The sequence below is a fragment of the Gorilla gorilla genome, chromosome 8 (assembly GCF_029281585.2).
Source record: "Gorilla gorilla gorilla isolate KB3781 chromosome 8, NHGRI_mGorGor1-v2.1_pri, whole genome shotgun sequence".
In the NCBI taxonomy this organism is placed as follows: Eukaryota; Metazoa; Chordata; class Mammalia; order Primates; family Hominidae; genus Gorilla; species Gorilla gorilla.
Genome location: NC_073232.2, coordinates 104,813,708 through 104,831,086, shown reverse-complemented (window position 1 = coordinate 104,831,086; position 17,379 = coordinate 104,813,708). Strand labels below are relative to the sequence as shown.

Below are 17,379 nucleotides of genomic sequence, written 5' to 3'. Positions count from 1 at the left end.
TTAGTAGAGATGGGGTTGCACCGTGTTATCCAGGTTGTTCTCGATCTCCTGACCTCGTGATCCGCCCCCCTCGGCCTCCCAAAGTGCTGGGATTACAGGTGTGAGCCGCCGCGCCTGGCCCATTAATCTGTATGTTTATCCTGATGCCAGTACCACACTATTTTGCTTACAATTGTTTTGAAGTCAGGCAGTTTGAGTCTTCCAGCTTTGTTCTTCTTTCTCAAGACTTTTTTGACCATTCTGGGTCCTCTGCATTTCCAAACAAGTTTTAGGATCAATTTGTCAATTTCTGCAAAAAAGGAGTCTTAGGTGGGATTTTGATCTATTTGGGGATTACTGTTATCTTAAAAATACTGTCTTCCCATCCATGAACATGGGAGTCTTTCCATTTAAAGTTTAAGTTTTACGTTTCTTTTGTTAAATTTATGCGTAAGTTTTTTTTTTTTTTTGAGGCGGAGTCTCACTCTGTAGCCCAGGTGGAGTGCAATGGCAAGATCTTGGCTCACTGCAACCTCCACCTCCCAGGTTCAAGCAATTCTCCTGTCTCAGCTTCCCTAGTAGCTGGGATTACAGGCGCCCACCACCGTGTTCAGCTAATTTTTGTTTTTGTTTTTGAGACAGACTTTCGCTCTGTTGCCCAGGCTGGAGTGCAGTGGCGCGATCTCAGCTCACTGCAACCTCCGCCTCCTGGGTCCAAGTGATTCTCCTGCCTCAGCCTCCCGAGTAGCTGGGATTACAGGTACCCACCACCACGCCCGGCTAATTTTTGTAGTTTTAGTAGAGACAAGGTTTCACCATGTTGGCCAGGCTGGTCTCGAACTCCTGACCTCAGGTGATCACCTGCCTTGGCCTCCCAAAGTGCTGGGATTATAGGGGTGAGCCACTGCACCCAGCCTGATTTTTGTATTTTTTGTAGAGACAGGGTTTCACCATGTTGGTTAGGCTGGTCTCGAACTCCTGACCTCAGGTCATCCACCCGCCTCAGCCTCTCAAAGTGCTAGGATTACAGGCATGAGCCACTGTGCCCACCCAGTATTTTATTTTTTGATGCTATTATAAATTGTTTTCTTATTTTTAGTTTGTTCATTGCTACTGTATAGAAATACAATTGATATTTTTATATTCAAGATCATGTCTTCTGCAAATGGAGCTAATTTTACTTTTTTCTTTCTAATTTGTATGCCGTTTATTTCATTTTCTTGCCTAATTGGTCTGTTCAGAACTTCCAGGACAGTGTTGAATAGAAGTGGCAAGAGTGGAAATCCTTGTCATCTTCTTGATCTTAGTGGTAAAAACATTACCTGTCACCATTAAGTACGATGCTAGCAGTAGCTTATTCATAGAGTCCCTTTTTCAGGTTGAGGAAATTCTCTTTTATTCCTAGTTTGATCAGCATTTTTGTCATGAAAGAGATATACTGTATTGTTGAAACAATCTTATACTGAAAAATTTTCATTGTACAATATAGTGCAAATAATTTTTTTCCTGAACCAATTACAGTAATTTGACCATTGGATACTTTAGTGTGATTTCCTTTTTTTTTTGTTTTTGAGACCAAGTTTTTTTCTTGTTGCCCAGGCTGGAGTGCAATGGCACTATCACGGCTCACCGCAACCTCCGCCTCCTGGGTTCAAGTGATTCTGCTGCCTCAGTTTCCCAAGTAGCTGGGATTACAGGTATGTGCCACCACGCCTGGCTAATTCTGTGTTTTTGGTAGAGATGGGATTTCACCATGTTGGTCAGGCTGGTCTTGAACTCCTGACCTCTGGTGATCCCCCCACCTCAGCCTCCCAAAGTGTTGGGATTACAGGCGTGAGCCACTGTGCCCAGCCTCTTTAGTGTGATTTTCTGTATAATCACAATACCATCAGAATCAGAAAATTATCATTGACGAATAGAAATGAGAGTGGGCATCCTTGTCATGCTTGTTCCTGATTATAGAGGAAAGGCTTTCAGCTTTTCACTGCTGAATATGTTCATTGTTTGCTTGTCTTCCATGGCCGTTATTGTACTGAAGTACACAATGGAGGTATTCCTTGTATACCTAATTTGTTGAGAGTTTTTACTGTGAAAGGCTGTTGAATTTTGTCAAATTATTTTTCTGCTCTATTTTTTCCCCCCTTTTTTCACAGATCCTGCATGTGGCATCTGAAAGCTATCTGTGAAGAGGTATTTTTCTGTTTGTTTTTTTTTTGAGACGGAGTTTTGCTCTTGTTGCTCAGGCTAGAGTGCAAGAGTGCAGTGGTGAGATCTTGGCTCACTGCAACCTCTGCCTCCCAGGTTCAAGCAATTCTTCTGCCTCAGCCTCCCGAGTAGCTGGGATTACAGGCAAGTGCCACCGCGCTTGGCTAATTTTGTATTTTTAGTAGAGACGGGGTTTTCCCATGTTGGTCAGGCTGGTCTCGAACTCCTGACTTCAGATGATCCGCCTGCCTTGGCCTCTCAAAGTGTTGGGATTACAGGCATGAGCCACTGCACCTGGCCATCTTTTTTTTTTTTTTTTTAAGACACTGTTGCACTCTTGTCAGCCTGATTGGAGTGCAATGGTGCAATCATGGCTCACTGCAGACCTAAACTCTTGGGCTCAAGGGATCTTTCTACCTTAGCATCCCTGAGTACTTGGGAATATAGGCATGTGCCATCATGCCCAGCTGTTTTTGTAGAGATGGTATCTTGCTGTGTTGCCCAGGCTGGTCTTGAGCTCTTGAATTCAAGCCATCCTCCCACCCCAGCCTCCCAAAATGCTGGGATGACAGGCATGAGCCACTATACTTAGCCTTTTTTCTGCATCTATTGAGATGATTGTGTGGGGTTGTTCCCCCTTCATGCTGTTAATGTGGTATATCACATTTATTGATTTGCAATAAGTGTGTTGATGTTGAACCATCCTTGCATTGCCGGGATAAATCTCACTTGATCAAGGTGAATGATCCTTTTAACGTGCTGTTGAATTTGGTTTGCTAGTATTTTGTTGAGGGTATTTGCATCAATATTCATCAGTGATATTGGCCTGTAGTTTTCCTTTTTTGATGTGTCTTTGTGTAGTTTTGGTATCAAGGTAATACTGGCCTCATAGAATGAGTTTGGAGTTATTCCTTCCTTATCTATTTTTTGGAATAATTTGAGTAGAATTGGTATTAGTTCTTTAAATATTTAGTAGAATTCAGCAGGAAAGCCATGGGTCCTGGGTTTTTCTTTGCTAGGAGACTTTTTATTATGGCTTCAATCTTGTTACTTGTTGGTGTGTTCAGGTTTTGGATTTCTTCATGGTTCAATCTTGGTAGGTTGTATGTGTCTAGGAATTTATCCATTTTTTCTAGATTTTTCAATTTATTGGCATATAGTTGCTCATAATAGCCACTAATGATCTTTTGAATTTTTGCAGTATCAGTTGTAATGTCTCCTTTTTCATCTCTGATTTTGTGTCGTCTCTCTTTTTTTCTTAGTCTGGGTAAATGTTTGTCTATATTCATCAAGGTTATTGGCCTGTAGTTTTCTTTTCTTGTAATGTCCTTGTCTGGCTTTAGTATTAGGGTAATACTGATTTCATAAAATGAGTTTGGAGGTATCCTCTCTTCTTTTTTGGAAGAATTTGAGAAAGATTGGTATTCTTTTTTTTTTTTTTTTTTTTTTTGAGATAGAGTCTCACTCTGTTGCCCAGGGTGGAGTGCAGTGGCACAGTCTTGGCTCACTGCAACCTCTGCCTCCCAAGTTCAAGCAATTCTCCTGCCTCAGCCTCCCGAGTACCTGGGACTACAGGCGTGTGCCACCACACCTGGCTAATTTTTGTATTTTTAATAGAGACAGGATTTCACCATGTTGGCCAACCTGGTCTTGAACTCCTGACTTCAGGTGATCCGCCTTCCTCAGCCTCCCAAAGTGCTGGGATTACAGGTGTGAGCCACCATGCCCAGCCTGCTTTTTCTTTTTCTTATTTATTTATATTGCTATGAACATACATTTATCTTAACTTACGGCTGAAAATTCAGTACTATCATTCTTTGTTTTGTTGCTCAAATTATTATGGCTTGGACCCTTAGGAGTTTCTTCATTTTGGCTCCTGTGTATTTTGAATAAGCCCCATCTTTTTTAGAGTATTGTTTTACTTCTGTTCTAGATTCATCTTATATTTTTCTTGCCCTAGCCCTTGAATCAATCACTTAGTTCCTTTTATTGGAAAATAATTTTTTTTTTTTTTTGAGACTGAGTCTTACTCTGTCACCCAGGCTGGAGTACAATGGTGTGATCTCGGCTCATTGCAATCTCTGCCTCCCAGGTTCAAGCAATTCTCCTGCCTCAGCCTCCCAGGTAGCTGGGATTACAGGCATGTGCCACCATGCCTGGCTAATTTTTGTATTTTTAGTAGAGATGGGAGTTCACCATGTTAGCCAGGCTGGTCTCAAACTCCTGACCTGAGGTGATCTGCTCACCTCAGCCTCCCAAAGTCCTGGGATTACAGGCGTGAGCCAACTCACCTGACCGGAAAATAATCTTCGCAGACCAAGATCTGGGCACTAGATGTGCTCATTGTTGCTGAGGTGTCATTGCTTCTAGTGGCCAGTCTAGTGCCTCTGGTGGACAGCCACATATACACATTTTTATATTTCTATGTCTTTTTGTATATATTAAAAATATAAGTTTGTATTGATACCTTTGATTCCAACTTAGTACCACAATTGTAGCCTTTTCCCATTTCTTATTTATAACATCTTTTTCCAACAATGAGAACACTGGATTTCATTTTCTACAATTTACTTTCTTATTTCCTCAATTCTGGTGTACATATAGTTTCATAATTGCTAGCTCGCCTGTGAGAAACATTTTAGAAATAGGTCACAATATTTACATCTAGTTCTTTTTCTCTCAGGCTTTATTGTATCCAGTCAAAATCCAGCTTTCCATAGTTAAGTTCTTTTCTTTTACACTCCTTCAATGTGATTATGTTACTCATTTATAGTTGTTAGGTTAGTTTGTTAGAATTTTGATTGTTTCTCACCCCACCCCCCCATCATGGTTGGTTTTATTATTGTGATAAAGAATATGTAACATAAAATTTATCATTTTGACCTTTTTGTGTGTGTGTATAGATGGGATCTGACTTATGTTGCCCAGACTGGTCTCAAACTCCTGGCCTCAAGTGATCTTCCTACCTTGGCTTTCCAAAGTACTGGGGTAACAAGCATGAGCCACTGCACCTGGCCCATTTTGAGCATTTTTAAGTGTATTGTTCAGTGGCAGTAAATACATCCACGTTGTTGTGTAACCATCTTCATCTCACCAAACTGAAACTCTGTACCCATCAAATAATAACTCACCATTTCCCCTCTCTTCAGACCCTTGCAACCACCAGTCTGTTTTCTGTCTGTGAATTTGACTACTGTAGGTACCTTATATAAGTGGAGTTGTGTAGTATTTGTCCTTTTGTGATTAGCTGATTTCTTTTTTTTTTTTTTTTTTTTTTTTGAGATGGAGTCTTGCTCTGTCGCCAGGCTGGAGTGCAGTGGTGCAGTCTTGCCTAACTGCAACCTCTGCCTCCCGGGTTCAAGCAATTCTCCTGCCTCAGCCTCCTGAGTATCTGGGACTATAGGTGTGCACCACCACTCCCAGCTAATTTTTGTATTTTTAGTAGAGATTGGGTTTCACCATGTTGGCCAGGATGGTCTCGATCTCTTGACCTCCTGATCCGCCTGCCTTGGCCTCCCAAAGTGCTGGGATTGCAGGCATGAGCCACCGCGCCCAGCCAGCTTATTTCATTTAGTATGTCTTCTAGGTTCATATGGTAGCATGTGCCAGAATTTTTTTCCTTTTTAAGGCTGAATAAATTTTATTGTATAAACTACATTTTGTTTACTGATTCATCCATCAGTGGACACTGGGGTGACTTCCACCTTTTGGCTGTTGCCAGTGCTGCTGCTATGAACATAGCTGTACAAATATCTGTTTGAGTCTTTGGTTTCATTTCTTTTGTATATGTATCCAGAAGTGGAATTGTTAGATCACATGGTAATTCTATTTCTAATTTTCTGAGGAACTGCCATACTGTTTTCCATACTGCTGTACCATTTTGTATTCCCACTAGCAGTGTGCACAGGTTCCTGTTTTTCCACATCCTCACCTGCACTTATTATTTATTTTATTTTATTTTTTAATATTATTTTTTGAGACCGAGTCTCGCTCTGTAGCCAGGTTGGAGTGCAATGGCACGATCTCGGCTCACTGCAAGCTCTGCCTTCCAGGTTCACGCCATTCTCCTGCCTCAGCCTCCCGAGTAGCTGGGACTACAGGCGCATGCCACCACGCCCAGCTGATTTTTATATTTTCAGTAGAGACGGGGTTTCACCATGTTGGCCAGGATTTTTTTTTTTTGAGACGGAGTCTAGCTCTGTCACCCAGGCTGGAGTGTAGTGGCGCTATCTCTGCTCAATGCAAGCTCCGCCTCCTGGGTTCACACCGTTCTCCTGTCTCAGCCTCCCGATTGGCTGGGACTACAGGCACCTGCCACTGCACCCGGCTAATTTTTTGTGTTCACAGTGTTTTTAAAATAATTATCCTAATTGGTATGAAGTGGTACTTCATTTTAGTTTTGATTTGTACTTTTCTAATGATTAGTGATGTTGAGCATCTTTTTATATGCTTATTGGCCATTTGTATATCTTCGCTGGAGAAGTGGCTTTTTAAGACCTTTGCCCATTTAGAATTTTTTTGTTGTTTTGTTGCAGATTTTAATATATTCTGGATATTAACCCCTTATCAGATATTTTTTCCCACTCCACAGGTTGCCTTTTCACTGTGTCCTTTGCACAGAAATTTTTTATTTTAATATAGGTCAGTTTATTTATTTATTTACTTATTTACTTAGTTTTTGAGATGGCCCAGGCTGACGTGCAATGGCGTGATCTCAGCTTGCTGCAACCTCCACTTCCCAGGTTCAAGAGATTCTCCTGCCTCAGCCTCCCGAGTAGCTGGGATTGCAGGTATGCACCACCATGCCCAGCTAATTTTGTATTTTTAGTGGAGACGGGGTTTCTCCATGTTGGTCAGGCTGGTCTTGAACTCCTGACCTCAGGTGATCTGCCTGCCTTGGCCTCCCAAAGTGCTGGGATTACAGGCGTGAGCCACCACGCCTGGCCAATTCAGTTTATTTTTTTCTTTTATTGCCTGTGTTTTTGGTGTCATATCCAGGAAATCATTGCCCAATCCAATGTCATGAAGCCTTTGCCCTATGTTTTCTTCTAAGAGTTTTATGATTTTAGCTTTTATATTTATTTTTTTATCCACGTCCCTGGATTTTTTTTCTACACCAAAGTTAAAGAAGAATAAGAGGAATTCAACTATCTTTTATCCGGTACTTACTGTATTGGTCAGTTCTCGCATTGCTATAAAGAAATACCTGAGACTGGGTAATTTAGAAAGAAAAGAGGTTTAATTGGCTCACAGTTCTGCAGGCTGTACTGGAAGCATCATGCTGGCATCTGCTCGGTTTCTGGGGTGGCCTTGGAAACTTTCAGTCATAGTGGAAGGCAAAGGGGAAGAAAGCACCACTTACATGGCAGGAGCAGGACCAAGGAGGAGGGAGGTGCTACACACTTTTAAACAACCAGATCTCACTCACTCACTATCACAAGAACAGCACCAAGAGGATGCTGCTAACCCATTCATGAGAACTCTGCCCCTATGATCCAGTCACCTCCCACCAGGCCCCACCTCTAACACTAGGGTTTACAGTTCAGCTTGAGGTTTGGTGGGGACACAGATCCAAACCATATCACTTACATAGTTTCATTTTTTACAGTTTGTTTTCTTATTTATTGGGAGTTTATTTTTGTGAATGATGTTAGATGTGGATCTGATTTTGTCTTTTTCCTGATGGCAACTCAATTGTCCAGACACTATTAAAAGTCCATCTTTTACATTGAATTGAAATGCCACTTTTGTTAAATGCTACGTTTCCGTATGTATTTCAGTCTAATTCTGTACTTTCTAGTCTTTTCTGTTGTTCTATCTGTCTTTTTTGTTTGTTTGTTTTCCAAGCCAGGGTCTTGCTCTGTCACCCAGGCTGGAGTGCAGTGGCAACCTCTGCCTCCGGGGTTCAGGTGATTCTCCTGCCTCAGCCTACCAAGTAGCTGGGACTACAGGTGCCCACCACTGCGCCTGGCTAATATTTGTATTTTTAGTAGAGACAAGGTTTCACTTTGTTGGCCAGGCTGGTCTCGAACTCCCGACCTTAGGTGATTCACCTGTCTTGGTCTCCCAAAGTGCTGGGATTACAGGTGTGAGCCACCATGCGCGGCCTTTCTTTGCCATTTATTCTTGTGTGTTTGTTTTTCCGTATAAACTTTAACATCAATATGTCTCCATAAAATAGCTTTTTGGTATTTTTATTGGGGTTCTGCATTAATTTTTAAACTATACTTGTCAGAGCTTTGGGAATCCTTGTCAGTATCACCAACACTGATGGAGCCCAGAATTTTTGTTTTGTTTTGTTCATTTGGATAGGGGGAGGGTGTCACTGATTTCCTCTTCCCTTCTTGAACCAGTCATTTCATTTTATGAATTAGATTTCCATAAGATTTCAGTGGAAGAAAGCATATTTCTTTTTTAAAAAATAGTTTGAAACCTATATGATAAAGTAGCCTCTACTTGAATGCTTGGTGGTGTGATACTGCTGACACAGCCTAGTCCGTGAAGACTAGGTTAGATTGTCTATGTAAGCATCAGTTGCTCTCCTTGTATCTACCAACATTGAGCCTAGTTTTGCCTACTGTGGCAATAAAAAGTGGGTTTACTAATAGTCTTGAATACTTGAGGATTGCCCTTATCGATTGGTCACAGTTTTATGGATGAGTCCATTTTAATGGGGTTGAAGGGAATATAGGTAATCATTCTTTAGCTTGCATTGCTGCTGGGATTCTGGAGCAACAATGCTTGTACTTGAATCTTGTACATCATTTGCCTTTGTGTGGCCTGGGTCTCCCAATTGCCTTTCACAAGCCTGTTTCCTCATCAGCAAAATGGGGACCATAATAGTATCTGCCTCATAGGTGTGTGGTGAGAATTCAGTGAGAAAATGCATGTAATGTGTATGTCCCTAGCATATAGTAAATGTTTAATAAATGCGGACTAATAATGTGACATTACTAGGGAGAGGAGAAGTAATTATTTCTAGATGGACAACAACAGGGTATAATTTCAAAGTTGTAGACAGCTAGCTAGATGCTAGATGGGGGTTGGAGGGGGTGACTTTTTTTTTTTTGAGACAGAGTCTCGCTTTGTTGCCCACGCTGGAGTGCAATGGTGCGATCTTGGCTCACTGCCACCTCCGCCTCCTGGGTTCAAGTGATTCTCCTACCTCAGCCTCCTGAGTAGCTGGGATTACAGGCGCACACCATTACGCCCGGCTGATTTTTGTATTTTTAGTAGAGATGGGGTTTCACCATGTTGGTCAGGCTGGTCTCGAACTCCTGACCTCATGATCCACCCACCTCCGCCTCCCAAAGTGCTAGGATTACAGGCGTGAGCCACCGTGCCTGTGACTTTTCTTAAAGGGGTGACTTTTCTTGAAGTCTATGTCTATACACCTGCTATGTACCCACAAAAAGAAAAAATAAAATACAAAGTTTATATCTAAAGAAATAGAATAGCATCGGTGGTAAGAAAGAGTCAGAATCTAGGCTGCTAACTTTCTAAACTTCCAGCAGTTATTATCCTATGTGTACAAAGAAACAAAGTGGAACCTAAAATTGACAGCAACATTGGGCCAAACCACATTAGATTAGCAGTTGAGTGAGGAAAGTAGGTGCTAGAATTAGGCTGTAGGTTCTGTTCCATTGTCTGCTTGAATCTTTCACCCAACAAACCATTTAAAACATCATTTTGGAAATTGCCCCAGTTGTGAGCCAACAAACTAGTTCCTTTTTTTTAATGTTTTTTCTTTTCTTTTTTTTTGAGACAGAGCTTCGCTCTTGTTGCCTAGGCTGGAGTGCAGTGCCGCAATCTCAGCTTACCGCAACCTCCACCTGCCAGGTTCAAGCCATTCTCCTGCCTCAGCCTCCCGAGTAGCTGGGATTATAGGCGTGTGCCACCATGCCTGGCTAATTTTGTATTTTTAGTAGCGACAGGGTTTCTCCATGTTGTTCAGTCTGGTCTTGAACTCCTGACCTCAGGTGATCTGCCTGCCTCGGCCTCCCAAAGTGTTGAGATGAACTTTTAACTTGGTGGAGTGTTAAACAGCATGGTCATTTTGTGTCTAAAGACTTGGGTTTGAATCCTAGCTCTTCTATTTTATACCTATGTGGTTCCAACCAAATAACTTTTCTGAGCTTTAATTTCCCCATCCAGTAAAGAATGGGACTAATAGGATCTATATAAGGGGTTTATTGAATATATTATATATATGTATAATATATAATAGATTTATTCCCTAAACAAGTATATGTGCCGCAAGATACTGACTGAGTATTCAGTAAGCATCTGTTCTGACATACTGGCTTTGCTTCTTTCTAAGCTTAACCCCTTCACTTACGTACTAGATTCCTTACTCTAGGACAAGGTTCCTGTAAAGTTTCCTTCTCTCTTTCTCTTTCATTATCAGTTTTTCTCCTCTCTTTATGTAAATCTTTTGTGGCTTAGATGTTGATTGACTGATTGATTGAGAGATATGTAGATACATAGATGGGAGTTTAATTATAGAAGTGTTCTGTACTTTAATGAGGCTGTCTCTTGGATTTAAGTGGATAGAATTGGTTGCATTGATTTTCATCCATTATTTTGGGGGTAATAAAATCAGAACTATAAGCTAGGGTCTTTCATCCTTAGCACTATTGATATTTTGTGCCAAAATCTTTTTTTTTTTAAAGACACAGTCTCACTCTGTTGCCCAGGCTGGAGTGCAGTGGCACAATCTTGGCTCACACAACATCCGCCTCCCAGATTCAAGTGATTCTTGTGCCTCAGCCTCCCGAGTAGCTGGGATTACAGGTTTGTGCCACCATGCCCAGCTGATTTTTGTATTTTTAGTAGAGACAGTGTTTCAATATGTTGGCCAGGCTGGTTGCTAACTCCTGACCTCATGTGATCCGCCCGCCTCAGCCTCCCAAAGTGCTGGGATTACAGGTGTGGATCATATAATTCTTTCTTGTGGGAGATATCCCATACAGTGTAGGTTGCTTAGTGGCATCCCTGGCCTCTACTCACTATATGCCATTAGCACCTTCAGTTGTGACAATAAAAAATGCCTCTAGTCATTGCCATATGTCCTCAGCAAGGGTTGGGGAGTGGGAATAGTCACCCATTGAGAACTACTTACTATAAACACTGGCTCATCTATAGCAATTATAAAGGGATAATTATTTACCTGGTTTCCTAATAGTCTTATAAAGTATAATCCTATTATCAGCCTACCTAATGAATGTTTTTGACCTCCAGAGGTGACAAATAACATCTGGAATTCACATAAGTATGTGTTAAGAATGCTGGTAATAACATGGTGGTTATGGAGGTGGTCCATTTGCACCTTAGCCACTGCGACCATAATAATGATGATGATTTTATAATAATCAAGTTACCATTCATGGATGACTACTGTGTACCAGGAACTATGCCTTGGTGAAGTTTATATAAACATATTTTACAGGAGAAACTCTGTGAAAGGTTGTCTGAGTGAGATGCAACTATAGGTGCCCCTGTCAATTTAATGGGCCATGTATACGTTTCATCTGACTCTTTTTTTTTTTTTTTTTTTTTTGAGATGGAGTTTTGCTCTTGTTGCCCAGGTTGTAGTGCAGTGGCACGATCTTGGTTCACCGCAACCTCTGCCTCCTGGGTTCAAGCGATTCTCCTGCCTCAGCCTCTCGAGTAGCTGGGATTACAGGAGTCTGCCACCACGCCTGGCTAATTTTGGCGTTTTTAGTAGAGATGGAATTTCTCCACGTTGGTCAGGCTGGTCTTGAACTCCCGACCTCAGGTGATCGGCCTGCCTCGGCCTCCCAAAGTGCTGGGATTACAGGCATGAGCCATTGCGCCTGGCCTCATCTGACTCTTGATTGTCAAAACTAGATGAGGCCAAGATGGGCACGATGGCACACCATCCTACTTGGGAGGCTGAGATGGGAGGATCGCTTGGGCCTGGGTGTTCAAGTTCAGCCTGCGCAACATAGGGAGAACTGTTTTTTAAAAAAACAAGCTAGATGAGGCCAGAAAGTCTGGTTTGACCAGAATAGTCCAGTAGTATCCAGTACCTCAGGAGCAGAGAGGTCATCTGGTAAAGGTGAGGGTATGTAATTACCGAACACGGGCTGGAAGTGGTCAGTGGATCAGTGCAGACAGTGAAGAATCACACCTAAGGCAAAGTACAGGTCAAGTTTCCTGAGGCAGCATTCTCTGAGTTGGGCAGACCATCTTCTGTACATATGGGTGGAACTGAACCGTCTGTACAGAATACAGGTTGAGCATTCCAAATCTGAAAAATTCAAAATTCAAAATCAGGAATGCTCCAAAATTCTAAATTTTTTGAGCACCAACATGATGCTCAAAGTAGATGCTCTATCGGTAAATGTAATGCAGATATTTAAAAATCCAGGAAAATCTGAAATACATCTGATCCCAACCATTTTTGATAAGGGATATTTATGGTTTGCTTTTTTTAGAAGGCTATCTTGAGAGAATTAGTTACAGGTCGATAACTCTTCCCAGCCTGTGATTTGAATGGATCTTTAGAAACCAGGCCAGGTGCAGTGGCTTATGCCTGTAATCCCAGCATTTTGGGAGGCCGAAGCGGGCAGATTGCTTGAGCCCAGGAGTTCGAGTCATCCTGGGAAACATGGCAAAACCCTGTCTCTACTAAAAAAAAAAAAAAATACAAAAAATTAGCCGGGCATGGTGGCGTATGCCTGTAGTCCCAGCTGCGCAGGAGGCTGAGGTGGGAGGATCACCTGAGCCCAGGAAGTCATGAGCCATGATAGTGCCACTGCACTCCAGCCTGGGCGATGGGAGTGAGACCCTATCTTAAAAAAAAGAAGAAGAAAACCATGACAGGTGTCTTTAAGCTGCCCTTGCTGTTCTGGGTTCATGAAGCATCTATGGGAGGTTGCCCATATGTAAAATTAGTTGAGTTTGAAGAAATGTTAACGTTATATGGTATTCTTTTAATTTTGTTTTAAAACTAATTTTTCTCATTCAAATCCTGAATTAGAAGTTGTTTGGTATAAATATTGAAAATTGTTGAGGGGAGAATTTATTCAAAGTTTAATCATTTTGCTTTTATCTATGTTATACTTAGCTATTAGTTACTGGAAGTGTCAAGTTTTATTTTTAGATCTTAACTAGAGTCTAAAGTAATTACTAAAAGCTAGTTTTCAAATAATACGTAATGAGTAAAGTCCTGAGTTAAAAGATTTAGCATACTGAATTAACTTAGTTGACTGATGCTGTACTTACATGGGCCTCCTATTTCTTGTGGCCAAGATAGCATCAACAGAAATAATTGAAATAATTGTCTCGAGACACACCTGAGAAGGTTTAATTATGTTAATTGTACTACTGTTCCTTAGTGAGCCTTCTTAGTTTAACACCTCTTTGGTATGGGTAGCTACTTTCCAGTATTCAAGTGGTACTATTTCCAGGATGATTTTTGGCGGTTGATATTCGTAATATCAGTAATTCATGTATCTCCCCCTTCCTTTTATTTTACTGTGTTTTATGATATTTTGAAAAGCTCTATTTTTAAGAACTTTTAATTGAAAGATGGCAGTGTTCAACTTAATGCATTTTTACAAACTGAATGTACCTGTATAACCAGCACATGACCTGGAACCCCAAAGCCCCCTTCATTCTCCTTTCCAAATCCAATCACTACTCCCACTCCCAAGGGTAATGACTATCCCGGGATGAAGGCATAGCTTGATTTTACTTGCTCTTCTGCTTTGTATAAATGGAAGGTTACAGTATTTACTCTTTTGTGTCTAGCCTCTTTCACTCAACCCTATATTAGTGAGATTTATGTTTATTGTGCTTTGTTCTATATTATTCCTTTTTATTGCTGTATACTTTCTATTGTGTGAATGTACAATTTATCATTTCACTGTTGATTGTCATTTGATCATTTCTGGTTTGGGCTAGTTTGAATAGTGTTGCTATGAACATATAAATGCATTTATTTGGGTTATTTATCTGTTACTAACATTGTTAGGTCATAGTGTGAGCTTTAGTGTATAGTGCCAGTTTTTGAAAATGGTTGTACCCATACCAAATTGCATGTCTATAGCAGTGTGTGAGAGTTTGTTAACTTCTCTAACACTTGGTATTTGCCCTCTTTTTCTTTTTAGCCATTCTGGTAAATACATAGTAGTATCTCAGAAAATCTTCTGTTGGGAAAGTTAGTTGCAAATTTGGGACCTCCTGGGACTTTAATCTGTCACACCAACTTCATGCCACCACTGAAGCCTCAATGATACCTCTTCATCCAGTAGAGTCCCTTTGCTTAGGGCAAGCATGATCTTCAATCTGCACTCAGAATTAGCAGATATTCCCAGAGAAGAAAATGAATGATGATTATCAGCTCACCTCAGAGGTTGCTCACCTTTCTGGAACTAGTTTATCCAATCCTTGTTGCTTGCACAACTTTCCAACATCTTTGCAAATGTGATTTTTGTAATTTATCATGGCCTTTTCTAGTTGTTGAAGCTGAATTAGTTTGCCATGAGCTGCTATATCCTACCCAGAAGTGGAAGTTGTCAGTAGATTCTTGGGATTTTCTATATACATAATCATATTGCTTGAGAATCATGTTAATTTTTTTCCTCTTTCCTTTGCCATCTCTATGTGTTTTGTTTCTTTTTCTTGGTTTATTTGGACTGGTTAGAACTACCAATACAATGTTGAAATAGAAGAAGTGTTAGTGGCATCGTGTTGGTTGGGGAGGGCGGGAGATTGTTTACATTAATTGTAATGTAAACTATTGAGTATACCATTGAGTATGATAATTACCATAGTTTCTGTGATATTCTTTTTAAAATGGAGAAATTTAATTCCAGTTTGCTGACTTAAAAAAAATACGTGAATGGTTGTTGAATTTAAGTACTTTTCTGCAGCTACCAAGATGATTATGATTTTCTTTTCTTTTTTCTGATTATATGGTTTAATGTATACTTTTAAAAAATAGTATACTTAAACCCATTCATGTCTACTGTAGTACTTGTTTTTATGTTTCCTTTCATGCATGAGTCAGTTCTGTACATATACTCTCTCGCTTTAAACCTGTTATACATTTAATCCTGCCATGTATTATGGTTCTTAGCTAAGGGACTCCTTTGGTAGATTAGAAGCATTGCAGACTCCCCCTACTACCTGTGTTTTATATGCAGAAGAAGGAGTAAAAAACTGAAAACTTTCCTTGGAGCATTTATTTTGACCTAGTTTAATTTTTGTTTACTGGCTTTTGTTATTTGGGATTGTAAGGGAAGAAGAATGGGGTTAGGGAAGGACTGTGAGGGTGATAAACAGGAGCTGGAGAATAAACCAGTGTATGATTTCCTTCAGCACCACCTCTGTCCCTCCCCTTCCCAGGCTTCCTCTTTCTCTGTAGTTCCAGCTTTACCACAATCAGCTTGCCCTTGGGCAAGTCACTTAACCACTTATCTTTTTTTTTTTTTTTTCTTTTTGGTTATACTTTAGTATGCAAGCACTGACTGAGCTTTTGTTTCTCATTTGGAGTTGAAGATGACTGGGTTACGACCCACCACTTAAGGAGAATGGAAAGATTAAATGAACAGTTTATAAAGCCTATGACACTTTAAAAAAATGAGAGTGATTGTTAGGATTAGATTTGTACAATGGTATTCTATCTTTTTTTTTTTTTTTTTTGAGATGATGTCTCGCTCTGTCACCCAGGCTGGAGTGCAGTGGCGCAATCTTGGCTCACTGCAACCTCCGCTTCCTGGGTTCAAGTGATTCTCCTGCCTCAGCCTCCCAAGTAGCTGGGATTACAGGCATGCGCCATCATGCTTGGCTAATTTTTGTATTTTCGGTAGAGACAGGGTTTCACCATGTTGGCCAGGCTGGTCTCAAACTCTTGACCTCAGGTGATCCGCCCACCTCGGCCTCCCAAAGTGTTGGGATTACAGGCGTGAGCCACGGCACCCGGCCTATATCTTACATTTCCTAACAGCCCTGAAAACTCCATGTGGAAGAAGGATACTTGTGAAACACCCTTGGTACCCAAACTACAAGAAACTTTCTATAGTTACCTCTGTGGCACAAGGTCTAAAACAGAGGTTTTATTCACTTGCTTAAACTTTATAATGTTTCTATAAAGTGTTCTGTGTTAAGCTTGTCACTTTTGGAATGAACAACCATTGATAGGCATGCATCAAACTAAACAACATTTGCAAAAGCACTTCTCTCTAGAATGATACTGCTTTAGAATTTCTTTAAATTGCAACCACCCTACTTCATTTAAGGGTTTATTTGTTGATCATAAACTCCTTTCCAGAGGGCCAGGACACAGAGTTACGATAGCTGATATTCTGCCTGGCACAAAGGCAAAACATCGGGTGAATAAGATTTAACTGACAGGATTTTATTTTGTACCCAACTTTATGATCTAGCTGGTGTATGAAGTTAGGTGTACCTGTTCCTATAACTGAAGAGCTTTGGGTAGGTGGTTCCCTAAGACATGTTTTTTTTTTTTTTTTTTAATTTTTTATTTTTTATTGATCATTCTTGGCTGTTTCTCGCAGAGGGGGACTTGGCAGGGTCACAGGACAACAGTGGAGGGAAGGTCAGCAGATAAACAAGTGAACAAAGTTCTCTGGTTTTCCTAGGCAGAGGACCCTGCGGCCTTCCGCAGTGTTTGTGTCCCTGGGTACTTGAGATTAGGGAGTGGTGATGACTCTTAACGAGCATGCTGCCTTCAAGCATCTGTTTAACAAAGCACATCTTGCACCGCCCTTAATCCATTCAACCCTGAGTGGATACAGCACATGTTTCAGAGAGCACAGGGTTGGGGGTGAGGTCACAGATCAACAGGATCCCAAGGCAGAAGAATTTTTCTTAGTACAGAACATAATGAAAAGTCTCCCATGTCTGCCTCTTTCTACACAGACATGGCAACCATCTGATTTCTCAATCTTTTCCCCACCTTTCTCCCCTTTCTATTCCACAAAACCGCCATTGTCATCATGGCCCGTTCTCAATGAGCTGTTGGGTACACCTCCCAGACGGGGTGGTGGCCGGGCAGAGGGGCTCCTCACCTCCCAGTAGGGGCGGCCGGGCAGAGGTGCCCCTCACCTCCCGGACGGGGCGGCTGGCCGGGCGGGGGGCTGACCCCCCTACCTCCCTCCCGGACGGGGCGGCTGGCTGGGCGGTGGGCTGACCCCCCACCTC

At 41.3% G+C, this 17,379-nt stretch overlaps 1 protein-coding gene across 8 annotated transcripts in view; it reads left to right on the top strand.

The window, feature by feature from the left end:
• IDE (insulin degrading enzyme) overlaps nt 1-17,379 on the top strand; it is a 128,460-nt gene that overhangs the window by 17,348 nt on the left and 93,733 nt on the right. Inside the window, exon 3 of one of the 8 annotated variants that reach the window (XM_063710318.1) lies at nt 1,579-1,676. The exons of the other annotated variants lie outside the window; for them this stretch is intronic. The gene's annotated coding sequence lies outside the window, so the exon portion shown is untranslated. The remainder of the gene's footprint in view (nt 1-1,578; nt 1,677-17,379) is intronic. 8 annotated transcript variants of the gene reach the window in all.